General features: G+C 37.7%; 1 long non-coding RNA gene across 1 annotated transcript; it reads left to right on the forward strand.

The window, feature by feature from the left end:
* Positions 1–4,177: 4,177 nt before the first annotated feature.
* Positions 4,178–12,704, forward strand: LOC135448079 (uncharacterized). The gene is made up of 3 exons (XR_010440389.1): positions 4,178–4,315; positions 5,119–5,215; positions 12,598–12,704. It is a non-coding gene; the product is annotated as an uncharacterized LOC135448079 (long non-coding RNA).
* Positions 12,705–14,880: the final 2,176 nt, after the last annotated feature.

Here is a 14,880-nt window from a genome sequence, read left to right on the forward strand (position 1 = left end):
ATCACAAATGGCAGATAAGAACATGCTCCAATTTTATCACTCAGGATTTTCTGTTTTATTCTATTGTTTATTTATGGAAACTTGTCCATCTTAGAACAACCTCAGAGTGCTGTGACAACATCTATGTTTTATGTTATTTGGTAAATTTAATGTTGAGTTACCTGTTTCTAGAGAATAAACACAGTTGTAGGAGAAAGTGTTTTGTTTGTTCAACATTGCTAGTCTGAAATTTAGTCAAAGTTTAAGATTTAGGCTACAATTCTGGGCCAGTATTTCTGTCTTGTATAACATACTGATTTGTTTTTTCATTAGTGAATTGCTGCTTTCTCTGGTGTCCTGAGCAGCAGATGTCTCATTAGCACCTGAGCTATGCCAGCTTCTGTGGAAGGCTACAAACTGATTAAACACATGCTCCATTTTTATCTCTTTATGAGTCATTACTTAAAGGTTTTATCACCAGATTGCCACACTTAATTACATGTACCCATAATTAAATATGAATATCTGCAGATCAGGATTGTTATTTTTGCTATAAGTTCAATAAAATATTTTCCTCTTTTCTAATTAAATGCTATAGAGAAGGAGAGAAATAAAAAGGGAAAGAAGAACCCAGCCAGAATTATCAAGTATATTTAAAATAGCTATCAAATATCCTTGTGTACTACTTAGAAAAAGCACTTTTCTAAACAAGGGTGAAATCATGTGATAAAGATATAGGACAAAAAGCATTGTTTTGATATTTAAAAGTGTCATCTGTTATCCACCCGATACAATCATTCAGAAATCACTCCAGTCCTTACAAAATTCACAGACTGAGTTCTTTTGGAACATGGTTTTGGGTACATAAAGAAGAAGTCTTTGGGAACTGTCAGGATGTATTTATCCACTATAAGCAATGCCTAACCAATGTCTTTATCTTCTATGACAAAATGACTTGGTGGATGGTTAGAGAGCAAGTTACCTTGACTTCTGCAAGACTTTTGATGCTGTCTTCCCCAATGTTTTCATATTAGAGCTGAGATGCTGTGGTTTGGCTGAGCAGAAAACTCATTGGGCAGAAAAATTACTGAGAAAAAATTAATGATTTGCATTAGAGATTTAATTGGTCATCCTGAACCTGGCTGTGTGTGACAGATGCAGTACCAGAATCTGGGGACTGTCCTGGGACCTGCTCATTCCACAGCTTAATCAGTGACATGGGGGATGGGAATGTTGGTTCATAAAGTTTTCAAATGGCACCAAACTGGGGACAGTCAGGACATCCAAGGATGGGACTGCCATCCAGAGATATGTGTGTGGGTTGCATGAAAGGGGTCAGCAGGAATCAAGGACATGTACAAGACTTGTGCACAAAGTCACTTGTGCAGTTTAGATGGAGGAAATCCTCGAAGCCATGTAGGCTGGGAAAGAGCTTTCCTGAAAAGATCCTTGATTCATGGCTATGAACCATGAATGGTCCTTGATTCATGGCTCATGAACCATGTCTTGGTTCATAGTGAGCTAGCAGGTAGCCACCAGTGTCCACAGGCAATGAAGAAAGATCCTGGGCTGTGCTAACAGGGTGCTGGCAGTAGGTAAAGAGAAGTGATTATCTGCCTCTGCTCAGCACTCATCAGACTCCTTGGAGATACTGAGTGCAGTTTATGCCCTTCTGAAACAGGTGTACATGATAAACTGGATTGTGTTGAGGAGAGAGCTACAAAAATGGACATGAGCAGGAGCGCTTGACCTGTGAGGTGAAGGGACTGAGTTCCCTCAGCCTGGAGAAGACTCCTGGGAGCAGCCTTGCGCCCAGTACCTTGGAAGAGCTTGCTGTGAAGATGAAACCTATGAAGATGGAGGGAGGACAAGAGAAAAAAGACATACAGTGCAACAGAATACTTGCACATTGTGTATCAGGAAAAATATTTTGACTATGAATAGAGCTGAGCTGTAGCGCAGCTTGTCCAGGGAGTTTCCATTCTTGTCGGTTTTCAAGACAGGAGAGGATAAAGTCCTGAACAGCCTTGTCTGATCCTATAGCTGACCCTTTTAGAAACAAGAAATTGAGCTAGAGACTTCCTGAAGTTCCTTTCAACATGAACTTTAGTATGATCCTAAACTTCCACCATTTTGGAACCTGCCAGGATATGTACTGATACAAGATTTTGCCCATAGAAAGCTATGAAACTATTTGTTGCCTTCAAAATGTTAGTCAAAGTGGTCTGGGAGGTAAAAAAAAGAAATTCAGGTTAGCTTTTGGGGTATGAAAAATGATTCAATTCAAATGAGTTGACTTAGGCACATTATGGGCACACAATGATTCCTAACTATTTTAAAAATTTTCTTTAAAGTATTATGAAAACAGGAAGGCATATAAAGGATGTTTCCAGTTTTCACAGGTAAATAGGTTCTACCTAAAAACAATTTTTGAATTTTTAAATTAAGAGCACATTATTTTGTTGAGTTTATTTAATGAAAATCATTCATAAGGCAAGAGTGCTACTGTTTTATGAATGCTTATAGGCTCAGAAGGCACAACCTGAGCTGAGTATTATACAGGTCATTAAATGTGCCCTGCTGTCTTTTCTAGCAGGGCTGACTCCTGAGTAGTTCCCAAACATACTGATAACGTTGCTATTTTTTACAAATCAGGCTCTTTTTCTAGCTGATAGCACCTCTTTTGGTAATATAATATGCCTATTGTAAGTCATTTGTTGAGTGTGCCCTTATTCCTTATTTTTTATGTAGGCCAAGGTCTGAGAAACTTTCTGTCTGAATTTCAGACTAACTTTTGTTCCTTAAAGCTGAAGTAAGTTTATAGATAAAACAGCTTCTTCTTTTTCAAATTCTACTCCTAGTCCATGAAAGCTGTCATTCTAATCACAGCGCACTCCTTTTCCCATCTCCTCTTGTTATGTGGGTTAAAATAAATCATCAGTCTCAGAATTGTGTATTAGCTTTGAATTGCCTCATTATAGCAATGCTAAAACGGAATATTCAAAAAAGAAGAAGAGAAAAAAACCCTGAAAACCTTTCTATCACTGTTCAGTCATGATTTAGACAGACCTTTAATCTAAAGCCTCTAGAGAAACTCTAAACTACAGGAGGGTTCTGCAGTGGATGGAATAATATGATAATGCATGATGGAATGTCATAGTCTAAAAAAGCTGGAGTTTGGGGAGAGCTAGGAAGAAAGTTAAAATTTCACTAAATCTCTGTCTGTTGAAAGCAACAGGGAAATTGTTCTCTGAGGTTTCATTCATTGTGGGTTAATATTTTTTTACCCTTTTCAGTTAGTTAGTGGTTTTGACTTGATATTTTGAGTGCAGGAATGTATCCAGGTCCCCATGGCCTGGAAAAGCTGCAGTCTGATGGTAGGTGCAGTGCTGGGTTAGGAGTGCTGGGAAACTGGACTGTGTCAGGAGAGGGGAGCAGAGTATTCAGCACACGGACCCAGAGCTCATGTCCACACTGAAGCATGAGAATGTTTGTTTCTTGGGTCTTATTAGCAGCAGGGATGCTCACTGGTGTGGCTTTGAATGTAGGAAACTTACCCTGGAAAGTACAAATTGTTGAAACCCGTGCTAAAAATTTCCATTAATATATTTAAGAAAAAAAGCAAAATAGTCTTTCCACTACTTCACAAGAGATCTGAGACCTGATGCTGATTAATGCATGTTAATTTTGTGGAAGATAACAAGGATATGATAAACCTGTCATAATCTTCCAAATAATTGCAGTACTATATAAATAAAAATAATTCTTGTGCAGTAGGCAGATGAAGATACTGTTAAGAATGAAATGGTTTAACATAGTCTCATTTTTAAATTCTAGCAAAAATAGAAAATAGAGTTTCTTTTTAGTGTAATAATTTTCATGATACACTTTTCCACACAAAGGCTTTGAGTTCACCAGTCCAGAATTGCATCTTTTAAATGATAGTGGTAATTAATGTGGGTGAAATAATGTATGAACTAGTGTTTTCTAGGGAGCTCTTAAATAAATATCTTTGACATCTTTGCAAGCTCTTTAAACTTTCCCTGGAAAACATCAGTATTTCAGATGACATTGACAGAGGCTGTTAAAGACAGGCTGAGTATAATTAAAGACACCTGACAGCATTTCCTTTTTAAGTGTTTGAAGTTGGGAAGGAAAGAGCTGATTCAAAACATCTGGGGGAAAGGAAGGGCAAGAAGAAAAAACAGAGAAAGTGAAAAGCAAGCCACATCACACCATCACTCTTCATGGCTATTGGAATGGTAGCATGTCCTCCCATGGAGCCTGGGAATTGCAGGCTTCCCCTGCTCCCTGTGGGGAGCTCAGATTTCAGAAGGTGAGGGGAGTTGTGCTTGTTTCCTGGATCTTTGCCTTTCTCTGCATGTAAAGCATTTTTCTTCTCTAAACCACAAAATCAGGAGGGATGTCTCCAAAAGGAGAGTTAAGAGTTTTCCCCATTTTTATTATACTGGGACTTAGCACAGTGCATTGATTTTATGTAGCACCTTTGTGGGCACAGATAGTGGCCTTATGCTGAAACTCTTGGAACTTCATAGCTCTGCCTCAGTGTCTAAGTAACTTCTATTGGCACTAACACCATGGCAGTTATGCAAGTGAGATGAGTAGAGCATAAAGTACATAATAAAACTAATGAATGAATGGTGGATAATAATTTAAAGCATTTATAAAACTGCAAGGCTTGACAGCATAGATATATAAATGCGAGAATTCCAGATATAATTTCTGAGAGTGCTTTCTCACCCCTGTGGGGGAGAAGTGATTCTGAATCTGAATCCTGCAGTTCAAATTATAGAGGGAAAAGCCTTGCAGCTTAGAAAATATGTGGTTATCATATTGGATTAAGTGAAAATGTCCATTAAAAATCAGAGAAAATACACTTCAAGAGATATACAAAATTAAGAAAAAAACTTTAGGATGTTGGAGAACATAAATTCCATATTTTCATACCTGGAAATAAACCAAGACTTTGCAGAGGTCACATAAATAGATATTTTAGACACGTGTAACCACGTCCTAGGTGACTGCAGGAACAACTTCATGTGCTCATGGAAAAGTGCTCTGTCTCCATGTGGTTCTAAGCTGGTCTAGGTAGATTCAACATCACATTTGACTTGGCAGGATCTCCAGCCTTCCCCAGACAGACTGCTTCCAGTACCTGGAGCAGATTAAGCAGAACTGCAGCAGCTTTGATGGATTTCAGGCTCTCTGCCTCTGGGTAAGACTATGCAGCATTTATGAGGTTATGATGGTGATCAATTGGTTATGTGACCATTGAACAACAAGGAAAACATTGGTGCATGAAATACAGAAAATGTGTCCAAGAGATGCTTCAAAAGCATTTCCCTCTAGCACTATAAAAGCCAAGCCAATGAATTGTCACTCTCCTATCAAAGTAAAGTATTCCTGCTTTTTGAAATCTAATCATGTGAACATATTTTACAGATATGTTTCTAAATGAATGCTTGTGTTGCAGACAAATTTCCTTCCAAGAGCTGAGGAAATTTAATGGTATTCTGTAGTTAAAATAATCCATTTTCTGGTGGTCTTATCAGTGTTATCACTTCAGAAAAATGCCTAGCATTTAAAAAACTTTTTTCTTTGAAAGGATCATTGATTTATAAATTTGCAATAAATATGCAATGAATTAGATTTCAGTAATAGGAAAAAAATGGAGATTTTAAAAAACATTTGAAAAAAATAATGCTCTGCTTTTAAAGCTGTGCCATCAATCTGAGGGTGTCTTTATTTATGTATGTTTCATAAAATATTGGTGTTCAGGATGGCTTGGTTTTGGGGAAAAGCTTTTATTGTCTTGTCATATTTGTTCTTGTCCCACAGTTTTCATTTTGAATAATTTTGAAGCAGTCTTTCACAGAATGCTCAGGTAAGCTGAAATGAAGGGAAAAATGATAGTCATGCTCACCCATTCCTGCTGGTATAAATATTAATAGTGTTGAGTGTGGGGAATGTGTCCAATCTATGTCAAAAGCCCACGCTTACCGAGGAAACCAGGGGCCACGGCAACTACGTCCAGATATGGACAACACTGGACAATCCAGACCAGTGACAAGAGCTTTTTTTTTTATTTTCAGCACTCATCAGTCTCAGGACATTGTTAGCCAATGGAGACAGGATGTTAACAGCTCGCTGATCCACAGGGAATGCCAAGGAGGTGTGGCATTACAGCATAGCATAAAACTATCTCAGCCTAGATTTCAGCCAATCATACATAGAACAACACATATTGACAAGCATTCTATCCAATCTTATAAAACACACTTAACGGTAGTTAAAACAAAGACTGGTTCATAAGAGTCAAAGAACCGAGCTCTATTCATGCTAACCTTCTAAAGATATACATTAAATAACCTTGTTGCCATCCATAAGCCAGTTCTACAGAGATCTATTGTTATTTGTCACGTATGCTCTACTGCTTAGAAAACTTTTTTGCTGTATTTGCAATGCTATCAAAACTTCAGTCTGAGGCCTATTCTTTTTTAACCATTTCCTAAAAACCCTCCAACTTTATGAATTCCAGCATTGAGGTTGTCCCACTGGAGCACAAAGAACACCTTTAATAGACATTTACAAAGCAGATCAAGTGTCAGCTAGGGTGAGCTGGTACAGAGTTGAACAAAGGAAAAGTGGAAGAGCAAATGCAGTGTTAACCAGGAGCAGGGACACACTGAGGTTACATTCCCAGATGTAGGCAGTATGACTCTTTTTTTCTACTTACACCAGTGTTTTGAAGTTAATTTTCCTTTTCATGGAAATTCAGTGTTGTACAGAGGAAATAAGGATATTATAACTCTTCCATCAGTCAGAGAGAACTGGGATTTTACTCCTGTGACTTGGTGTCAGTTAGAACCATCAAAGTAAATGGATCAAGCCCTATTCTGTGTTTGCACACCACACTTTGCACTAGATCACATCCTCTTTTTCACAGATGATACTGGAACCAATGTACTGGGGAAAAGCCCCTTTCCTTCAGTTTGTGTCAGGTCTGTTGACAGGAAGCTGTTCCTCCATAAGGCAGCCATCAGAATGCAGTTCTGTCCAGTGTTGTTGTTTTAGGTTATAAATTATGATGGAAAAACTGATGATAACTGAACTCTCCACAAGACAGGGTAACTGCTGGGGTTTACTGATGTTGGTCCCAGCCAGAACCAGTGGGGGCACAGAAACAACATAATTAACTGATAGTTAATTAAGAATATCTAGTTAACATATGTAGAAAGAACTGAACGAGAGATGATTTTAACCCATAGATCAAAATCTGTACCTCCACAGCTGAAATGTGCAGACAAATGGGTATCCTTTGAAGGCCTTTTAACAAATACCTACTTTATTCCTTAAACACTCTCTAGCCTCTGTTTCAGGTAGCCTCTCAAGGCATCAATACAATTTACGAATTACCCTAATGAGACTTAAGAAAAAACCTAATGAAAGATTAAAAATGTTGGAAGTCACGACTAGCAAAGTAAAGGATTAAATATTTGTTAAATATCTATGAGTCAGAGGAGAACACTGTGATCCAGAAGTATAACATCCAGTAACTGCTCATTGTCCAGTCAAAGGCAGAATTTTACAGGAATATTCCCTGCTCATCACTTCCAGTAGCTGGTTTCTTCAAGGCAATGACAAATCTGCAGGTGAATTTGGCAGTATTGCACTTTTGCACAAAATTATTTCATGGTTGTAGGAAAACTTAAAGAAAAATGCTGTGGCATAATTATTTGATTTTGTAGGAAGCATTCACAAAGATTGCTGCAAAAGGAAGAAACTGAGTAATCGTGATAAGAATGGGAGAAGTTGTTTCAAAAAAGCTGTGTTAATACCAAGCATCTCAGTGTCCAAAGCTATTCAATAAAAATAAAAACACTGCCTTGCTTTGTGAATACAGTGAGATCTACTGATTAGAAGAATACATTAAGCTAATAGTAAGGATATCAGTACTATGAGTTCTGAACCTGTGGTCATGGCAGCAGTGGATCCAAACAGCTACACTCATGCATCTTCAGATACTATGGTAAATAGTGCTTTACATATTGTTATAGATTGGCAAATGCACTAGTAATTTTTATAGGAGTGGTATTGTTTCATTATTTGTTCAAAAACTATTCCAGGTGATTAACTGACCATTAACAATCAAACACTTGTTTGATTCTGTTCATTAAAAAAAACCCCAAATATAAAGACACTTTTCATATTGATTCAAATACCCAACGCATTCAATAACAATTTGTTGTGCCTCCGGCTGTTTGGCAACACAGGACAGGAATAAACAGATTATCCAATGTATTATTCAATGAGCATTTTTCAGCTCTAAGGAAAATTTATTGAAAAAGTTACAACTGTATAAATTTGAAGCAAGAATGATATTGAAATACGTAGAAAAAATACATTATTTGTTTATGAAGCAGAAAGGAAAAACATACTTTCAGTAGTTTGCAAATTAGGCCCAAGATTGACCACTTATTTACCCAACTGTAGGGCACAAGGGCAGAACCTATGTAAGGGATGTCTTTCTACTCTATCACAATTAGTGATAAAAAGGCAAAAAATAATAGCAAGGTTGCCAATTTACTTCTTTACTTTGGTCACTCAGGCTTTTTTGATTGTAAGGAAAAGGAACTGAATGATTTTGGAACATGGATTCCTGCTATTCATTTACTTTTTCTTTTTCTGTATTTAACTTTAGTGAAGCACAGAATGAAAAAAAAAAAAAAACCAAACAAAAAACCCCCAAAACAATAAAAATGCTAGAATATCTAAAATGAATACTTAGAAATATAAATATTTTGGGACCAATGTGGTAAGGATCCAGACATAACGGTTTAGAGTTTTACAAAAATTGTTAAATGTTATTATTATAAAAATTGTCATAAAAATTAAGCCTTTTCTTAAAATCACAGTGCTCAGTGCACTGTGATTTTGTGAGGATCCTAGCTTTTCTTGTTTTGAAATTGTATTTACCAGATAAAAATCCTAATACATATGCATGTTATACACCAGTTGACTAAGCATTCAAAAACCAAGAAAATAAACAAGCAGATACAGACTTTTAAAGCTTATCTTTAAAAAACCTGATAATTAATTGAAAACTGTAGTTTAACATTAATTTAAATCCTAACTGAAATTTACATATTTCTATTTCTATTTTATAAACTTTAATATTTTATTTTATGTGGCCCAAGGATACAGAATTTCTGAGTGCATCACATTAACTAAATCCAAAGTGTATGGGGGGGTAACATGCAATGGAATAAGTGAAAATGCTTTTTAAATTGACTACGTTTAACATTGTCTTAAGTAGCCTCTTAATTCTCTTGTTATGAAGTTTCATTTTTCTCTGAAAAACCTTTACGTAAACAACTGGAGTTAATTTGACTCAAAACAATAGTTCTTTTGTACAGTGAAGAAGACTCTAAGGAAGCAGAAGCAGTAAAACGAAGTTCTCCTCACACATATTTTTAACAATCTCCACATCTGCATAACTACAGAAGGAGAATTTCAGACCTTTTGGGGACTTAAATTTTCATAACAGATGGTCCTATAACAAGAAGCAATTCACATCAATACCTTGATTTTTTCTTTTTTTTGTGCTCTGATATCATTTGGGATTGAGTTAATATCTTCCTAGTAGCTGGTACAGATCTGTATTTTGAAATTAGGATGAGAATAATGTTGATAACACGCTGATAGTTAAGTTGTGCTGTGCATTGTTTACTCTTGAGGGTTTTTCATTTTCTCATGCTGCCCTGACAGTAAGGAAGGTGGCAGGGCTCAAGAGATGGGGAGGGGACACAGCCAGGATAGTTGACCCCAATTGATTTTAGGGATGTTTCATACAGTACAGCACCATGCTGAACAATGAGAGTGTGAGGAGTTAGCTGTAGGGGCTGGGTACTGGTCAGAGCATGGTGAGCAGTTGCACTGTGCATCGTTTGTTTTGTGGTTGCTTTTAGCATAGTTACTACTTTCCTTTATTTTCTGTACTATTGTTTTTAACTCTACCCACAAATTCTACCTTTTTTCCAGCTCTCTCCCATATCCTTCTGTTTGCTGGGGAGTGGGCAAACAGCTGTGTGGTGTTTAGCTGCCTACCAGGTTAAACCACAACACCTGGAATATGATTTCCTCAAACATAATCATTGTTTCAAAGAGCTGGCATTTTTATATTTCAAGAAGACATCAAAGTTCATCAACATTGCATAAATGGATTCCTATCTGAAGTGTGCTCTTTTGCTATTGACTGAATGAAGCCATACAGCACCTCTTTTTGGATTTGAATGAGCACACATATTTTTGCTGTTGTGGATGGATAGAATAAGTATCTTAGATATCTGTTCTCTGAATTTGAACGCACTAAAACTTCATCCCTTCTGTATGGAGAGGACAGATTTATAACTTTGCAGAAGTCATAGGAAGAAACAAAACAAACAAAATCACAACACACTGTCCTAAATCCTTTTAATTTACTTTGTATATGATTTTGAAGCCTTATGTCTGGGTGCAGTATTTTTTAGTGTTCTTAGCAGAGAAGCAGACATAAAGCAGATCTAGAATGTGATAGTACTCGACACATGATTCATCAAGAATAGACAGGGGCAGATGGAAGCTCGTACACAAACTCCCATTGCCTGTAATCTGCCTGGTCTCACATATCCACTGGGAGTCCTGCAGGAAGGTTACAGGGAGTTCAAATTCCCAAAGATGTACATATCCATGAGAGATGAGAGAGACTCTGCTCTGGCCAAGGCTAGCAACTGGTGCTTTCTGTAGGATTGTACAGTGAATCTCACATATCTATGACATTTTTATAATAGGGCTACATTGTTTTAACAGGATTCCTTCATTCTTGGGTTGATTAACCTGATCCTAAGATTGTGTGGGTTATAAGAAAATGCTCCTTGACATTGTGGTACTGCTCTGATTATGCCATGATGAAAGATCTTTCTAGACAGATTTCTGTCCCTTTGCACGACTCTGGTACTCTGGTACTGAGCAGGTGAGCTCAGAGCAGCCTCCAGGGCAGCTGCTTGGCTCTTGGAGCAGCCGTGCAAGATAAACCATTTCGTGTCTCTAAAGGCTTTTAGATTCCAGACAACAGGAATCCCCCTCTGGATCAGGTCCAATATCCAAATCCTGCAGTTCCCATTCAGGCTAATGTCATAAATGGAATGACACACCTGAGTAAAAGTAGCAGGCTCAGAGCCCCAAACTGTGTAATTTAAACTGTGCCAAAACCTCCCCTCATGAAACAATGAAAAGAAATCTCCAAATAACCAAACCAGATGCTGCAGCTTGTCTTTGGATTCATTTATTATCCTGCTTTTCTGTAGGAGGATTTGGATTCACCCTTTTTAATGTCATTTAATACAGCAGAGATTGTATTTAGTCAGTAAATTTAATCATAATCTACACATGTTTATGACAAGTTGAGATCCAATCTTATAAGATATAAAAAATTCATTACATTTAAATATTCATTGTTAGAAGAAGCTGAATTTCTATCTGTGATAAGAGAAGTCAGTATGAGCAGGCAGACAAAATATATCAGGAAGCTAATTCAGATGAAAAAAGATAAACAATGCAAAGTCTTTACATGTATCTCATTTACTAAAAAATGCATAAGGACAAGGATATGAATCTGGCTTTCAGAAAATGTGTTAGTTCACTGCAGCAGTCAGTCATACCTAATTAGAAACACCTCCCTTCCAAGCACAAAGGTCACCAGCTTGTAAATGGATCCTTGGTGATGTTTCCTTGAGGAGCCCACACCTGCCAGTTACCTCTGCAGTGCTCCCTCAAAGACTGCAGCCATGCTCTGGGGCAGCTGCACTCCCTGCAGCATCCCATGTTCCTGCCTGAGCACAGATCCCTCCTCTTCTTTTCATGGAAAAGTTTCTTTTCATGGAAAATCAGGGCAAATGGGGGATGGGGAATGTTCCTATTTCTTCCCCTTATGCAGGTGGGTGGGACACAGGTAAGAGGCACATCTGTGTGCCAGAACCACTGAGGAAACAGAGTCCGCAGTACTGACAAGCTGTAATTGTTAATTAGGAAGCAACATTAACATCCTCTAATATCTTAAAGAAAAAGTTGGGTTAAAATGCCTGGAAACAAGATAATAAAGATATTGTTTATCTCATGAAGGAAGGTTGAAATCCAGAGGCTCAGGCTGTGGGAATGAAACATAAAGACTTTCACCGTTCTGCACTCAAATTTATGCTTATTGAGAAAGCCAAACCTCTTAGTAACTGATGGTTGTGGAGCGACCTCAGTTCAGACTCCAGCAGAAGCACCAGAATATCCTCTAGCCTTCTCATGGTTCAGAACCTGGGGTAGTCTCAAAAGAGAGAATTACAGGATGGAGAGAGCTATGAAAAATAAGATGTATTTCTAATGATGAGCCTCCAGAGCAATACTGAGCTGTATTTGGAAGACAATGTGAGAAATTGTGTTCAGCTCCAATTTCTATAATTTTTAGATAGAACCGCAGCACTTGTTTGGCATTTTTCAGCAGTGCTGGTGATAATAAATAATAAACATTTTACCTACTTTTACTCTGTCTCACAATCTTTCTTTCACCAGCTTAATCTCCACCACTGCTCTCTTCCTTGGATGATACCATGGACATGGGCTTATGGAAGATATGGCACGAGTCACTACACATCTGCTGAGCATTAGTCCTTGAGAACACCACCAGTGTGGACTAATTATGCTTGGTGGAGTCCACTTTCACTGTGGGATAAATTAATTTTAATCATAGTTGCCTTTTGGGTTAAAATCACCATTTTTCAGGCAGTACTGCCTACAGATTGAAGCAGGCTGATCACTTTTCCAAGTGTACTGGTGCTTTTTAGTATGCAGATTAAGTTTAATGTAATGTCTGGCATTTAATTTTGGATTTATGATGAGACTTTGCTATTTATATTTCAACCACTGTAAATACCATATTTTAATGAACAGTCTTGATGCACAATGGGTGCTGTTTCAGAATATAGTCTAAACTGAACCAAAATATGACTGGACTGATAAATGTGTTTCTTGGAACATAAATGAAACAAGGAAGTATTTGCCCCTCCTTCTTAAAGGAATTCATGCACAAGTGCTGAGCCATCATTATCTTTTAGCCTAGCAGTTTAATGGACAAAATATGAAGGAAAAATTTAGTCTATGACTATAGGAGGGACACAGAGTTAACCAGTGAAATGCTGCTATATTGCAGCTGTAATGGAAAATCAGTGCCACTAAGCAATGACGACATGTAAAAGAATTCTCTCTGCCAGGCAAATCCAATCGTCTCACTTGGCTAACATTCGTCCTTTTATCTTTTGACAAAATTAATTCCTAGGCAGTGGATGAAAAAAATGTTTATGGACTTCTTTTTACCCCAGAAAAAAGAAAGAAAGAAAAGATTACCAGCTGAAATATAAACAAAATTTTTTTTTCTTATTTTTTGTCAATGAGACAATTTTTTCTTAGAACATCTGAATATCAAAACCATTTATTTGTATATTGGTAATGTGAAAGATTTATCACCATGCTGAGACACCAGAAAAGGCTGCACAGAGAAGCTGTGGATTCACAATCCCTAGAAGTGTAAAAGACCATGCTAGGTGAGGTTTGAGCAACCTGGTCTAGCAGAAGGTGACTCTGTCCATCACGAGGAGTTTGGAACTAGGTGTTTTTAGGGTCTCTTCCAACTCCTTAACATTCTGTGATTCTATAATGATGCATAGCATGATGGTATGATATGATCTTGGTATTGAGAAGCAGTATAAAGGTCTCAAGGCAAGAAGAAGGAGTTTGTTACACTGAACACACAGAGCTGTGTGTTACAGGTACAGCACATAGGTTAGAGATATCTGAAGGAGAAGGGCTGAAGGTCTAAGCAAATACCTAAGGCAAAAGAGCACATGTTAATTCACTGGAATTGTATCTTTTAACAAATCTCCACAGCTGGTGTTTAGAGGTATCTCTGTGTTTAATGGTTCTGTTGTGTGAGGGCTTTCCAGTTTTTTTTGTTTGTTTGTTTTTTCCTGTTTCATATTTTTTTAAATTAACTTTACATAGATCTGAGTCTTATGGAAGTTTTGGGATGGTGTTTTTGTTTGTTTGGGTTGGTTGGTTGGTTGGTTGGTTGGGCTTTTTTGTTTAGTTTTATTCTGCTGGGATTTTTCCAAAGCAACACGAGTATCATTTCTTCCCGTGTTGAAGGAAAGCAGGTGGAACAACATCCATACGTGCAGAACCCATACTGATGGGTGAAGTTACTGGTGCAACACAGCAAAGCAACTCGTGAGTGCATATGGAACCCAAGGCCATGCCACGGAGCCCAGCTGCTCTCAAGGTCACATATGGCAGCAGCAGAGATGGCAACACTTGGGCTTTTGATGTATGCAGGTTATCATCACTAATATGACCAATACCTACTTTCTAAAGCAGCTACTTCATGAATAATCAATGAGGGAGCTGGGAATAAGCAGATGGATTGCAGCTGATGAGTTCCCTCTGGGCAGGCAGAACACAGCTAGCAAGCAACATATAATACAGGAATCCCACACTACAGACAGCACTAAAAAAAAGGACATAGCCAAGGACAGCTCTGCATGGGTTAGCATATAAAAAAGAAGGGTGACTCAGAAATGTGAAATCCAGATGTGACTTTATGTGTGTGCTTCTGTATGTGTATTTTAAAGAAATAATGCACCATGCATAGAAAGAGGATAAATCCCTCCCTTGCCCCATCCTCCCCCTACCCCAGAAGGAATCACAAAACACATTGTAATACATTTACAAAGAAACAGGCAATTGCTAGTTTTCTGCAAGGATTGCAGGTACTAACATGACTAATATCTATTTTTTGGACGA

Source organism: Zonotrichia leucophrys, chromosome 5, assembly GCF_028769735.1.
Source record: "Zonotrichia leucophrys gambelii isolate GWCS_2022_RI chromosome 5, RI_Zleu_2.0, whole genome shotgun sequence".
Classification (NCBI taxonomy): domain Eukaryota; kingdom Metazoa; phylum Chordata; class Aves; order Passeriformes; family Passerellidae; genus Zonotrichia; species Zonotrichia leucophrys.